The sequence below is a fragment of the Benincasa hispida genome, unplaced genomic scaffold (genome assembly GCF_027475165.1).
Source record: "Benincasa hispida cultivar pf3 unplaced genomic scaffold, pf3_genome.v1.1 HicScf851, whole genome shotgun sequence".
NCBI lineage: Eukaryota > Viridiplantae > Streptophyta > Magnoliopsida > Cucurbitales > Cucurbitaceae > Benincasa > Benincasa hispida.
The window spans coordinates 32909-36357 of record NW_028326989.1 but is presented as its reverse complement, the minus strand read 5'-3'; the positions used below and the strand labels follow the sequence as shown (position 1 = coordinate 36357).

General features: G+C 27.3%; 1 pseudogene across 1 annotated transcript; it reads right to left on the bottom strand.

The window, feature by feature from the left end:
• Positions 1-787: 787 nt before the first annotated feature.
• Positions 788-1462, bottom strand: LOC120086690 (flowering-promoting factor 1-like protein 2 pseudogene; annotated as a pseudogene). The gene has a single exon (XR_016527290.1). The product of XR_016527290.1 is annotated as a flowering-promoting factor 1-like protein 2 pseudogene (transcript).
• Between the last annotated feature and the right edge of the window lie 1987 nt (positions 1463-3449).

The window sequence follows — 3449 nt, the reverse complement described above, 5'->3', positions numbered from 1 at the left end:
GCGCAGTACACGTAATAAAACCGAAAACTCCATTTGTCAAACCATAAATCACATCAAACAAAACCCTCAAAATCACATCAATTTCCCAAATAATAAAACAAAAAACATAAATTTATCAAATCATTTTCATTCCTATGAACACAAAATTCCATTCATTGATTGCAATTACACACAAAAAGAAAAAAAGTAATTTATAATTATTAGTTAGAGACAAATTTAAAAATTTAGGAGGGAAAAAATTAACTCTTTAATTATTAAGATAAAATCCGATTTGATCATTTTATTTTTTTAAAAAAATAAATTAACCCTTTAATTATTAAGGTAAGACCGATTTGATAATCATTTTGGTTTTTTATTTTTGTTTTTAAAAATGATTGATGGAATCCATCACTATTCCATTGTTTACCAGTGACTTAAAAAAAGTCAAAATTTGAAAAAAAAAATAGCTTAAATCATCATATTTTTATAAATTATTATAAAAAATACGAATGATATAGATTTAATTTTAAAAAATTATAAGGGGAGTTAAAAAATTAGGAATGTCAACGGAAAAGCATTAATAAAATAAAAAAATATTAACCAAAAAACAAAATATTTTAAATAAATATAATAGTAAAATATCAATCGACAACCCATACTAATCTATCATCCGTTCCAAAGGCTATTTTTGCATAAATCCATTTTTTTTTTTCCTTTGAAGAATTGCGTAAATTCACTTAAAAAATTATATCATCCAGACGAAAAGATGAATAAAGATTCGAATGTTGAAGAAAAATTAAGATAAAAATGATTAAATATAACACTTCATTTTCAATCTTATATGAACCGAAAATTCCAGAGACGACGCATATTCTTACATACAGAGAGATTGAAGCTTACAATATAATAATAATTAATTAATTATTACACACAAAAAAGAAAAAAAGGGGAATGAAATTAAAATAGGAAAGAAAAAAAGAAGGGGGGGGGGAGGGAAAATGAAAAAGAAATAATAAAATTGATAAAAATTAGGGTTCTCGAACGTGAAAGACGTTAGGGTTTTTAATGACGAGATCGTACATGTAAATGGAGTTGAATTTGGAGAAATCCATTGGAAGAGAAATGAGATCAATAGAAGAACGTTTGTGAAATTGGAAGAAATCTGGATCGCCTTCGTAATACCGTTCCCATCCTAAACCTTCTAGAATCTTTTGGAGGAATCCGTACGAAGAAACCGTTTGTCCTGAAGGAAGATGAACTAGAATCTTCTTTCTTCCGCCGCCGTTGACGTGGTGCTGGTGGTGGTGGCCGTCGGAGGAGTAGTCGTCGCCGGCTTGAGAGTTTTCGACGAGGCGCATCACACCGTTGGATCGGAAAACCCAAACGCCTGACATTTTTCGTGATCGAACGGTTCGTTTTTTTTTGTTTTTTGTTTTGGAATTTTGATTGAAATCTGTTTGGTTTTTGATTTTGGGTTTTGGAGGGATTTAATTTTGGGGATTTATTTATAGGGGGAGGGGGGGGAGAGGGAAAAGGGAAGAGAAGGAAGATGAGAAATGATGGGATTTGGATTCCAAATGGAGAGGGTGGACTTGGAATCTTTGAGATTGGGATTGTGGGACCCACTTCTCTGCTTCTTAAAGGGTATATTTAGATGCTTTTTATTTATTTATTTATTTATTTATTTTTTATTCTTTATGAAATAAAATACTACCTTTCTTATTTAGGTGATTTGAATTTGAATGTTCTCTTTCTTCAATTTGGTTGAAGAATTTTGTTTTCCATAACTTTATTATATGGAATAAACTATAGTGATTATTTGGTGTAGAATTGATAGAAATTAATTAACCAATTTGAAGAAGAGACGTGAGTATTAGAATGACCACAATAGTTTATAAATATGCCTCTTTTTTAGAAGATTTTTTCATAATTACTTTTTTTTTTTTTTTTTTTTTTTTTTTTTTGCATAAAAATATTTCTTCTTTTTTGTAAATTGATTTAAGTTCGATTTATTTTCACAGAGTTCGTTAAATCTCGTAGACGAGGTGTTGTTTTTATAAAAAAATTAATTTGTTCTATCATGAAAATAGTCAATCAAAAAGTTGTTATATGAAACAAATTTTAAAAGGAAAATGGGACATATTGATTCTGGTATTTTTTTTTTTTATCTTAGTCACTGGGTTTTTCATAAATTTAAAATGTAGTCGTTTAAATTTAATTCCATGACAAATTTTCACGTAGGAAAAAGATAAAATTGAATATGTTTGAAAATTTTACGTGGGGAAGAAAAATATAATATGATAATTTGACCCAAACAAATTAAATTAAATATATAATCGCATATCTGGTTTGCCATCCTTAGATTTTTCCTCATTTTTCTTAATTAGTTAATTCTTTGAAATTCATGTCAAAAAGTATATTTTGACATTAGAATAGAAAAGGATAATGGATTAAAAGAAACATAATATTTTAAAGTAAAGAATATTGGAAAATTATTAAACAACCAACCAAAAAATTTCAAAATGAAATAACCAAATACCTTATTAAATTATATATATATATATATATAGAGTAGAGAGAGAGATTTGAGAATAAATAAAAAGGAGTTTTAGAATCTATTGAATAATAATAGATATATACGTCGTTAAATACACTCAAATTTAAATTCAAATCTCATTATATATATTAAAAAAATAAATTAAAATATTTAAAAATTAAACTCTTTCTTGATGGAATGTGAAAATTATGATTAGACAATTTAGTAGAATATACAAAAATAGGCACGGTTCGAATATATATATATATATAAATAAATAAATAAAGAGTGGAATAAAAAAGAAGAGGAAGGGAGAAGGAATTTGGTCCCAAGAAAAAGAATCACGAGCTATCCACGTGAAGGGAGTGAGTCTAAGGTTGCTAAGATGTTGGTGGGTTGGTTATGTTATGTGACTGAAAGTGACTTCCCTTTCTCATATCTTCTCCCCTTCTCTCATCATTGGATTTCTTTCTTTTTCCAATCTCTATTCTATCCTAATTTCATTTCTTTCTTTATCCTTTCCTTTCATTGTTATCCACTATTCATATCCATTTCTCCCCAGCCTCATCGATTTTTTAATTTTTTCATTTTCATTAAATTACAAACTTATTCTCCGAATTCACGTTTGGTAATCATTTGAGTCCCGTTTGATAATCATTTTATTTTTTGTTTTTGAAAATTAAGCTTATTTTCTCTACTTTTTTTTACAATGATTTGCATATTCCTTTGATACAATATTTGAATTCTTAGTCAAATTCCAAAAACTGAAATAAGTTTTTAAAAGCTACTTTTTTTAGTTTTCAAAATTTGGCTTGGTTTAAACCATTGTAAAAAGTAGATAACAAAAGATGAAATTTGGAGGTGGAAATAATGCTTATAAACTTAATTTTTAAAAATAAAAGATAAAAAACCAAATGGTTATCAAATGGGGCCT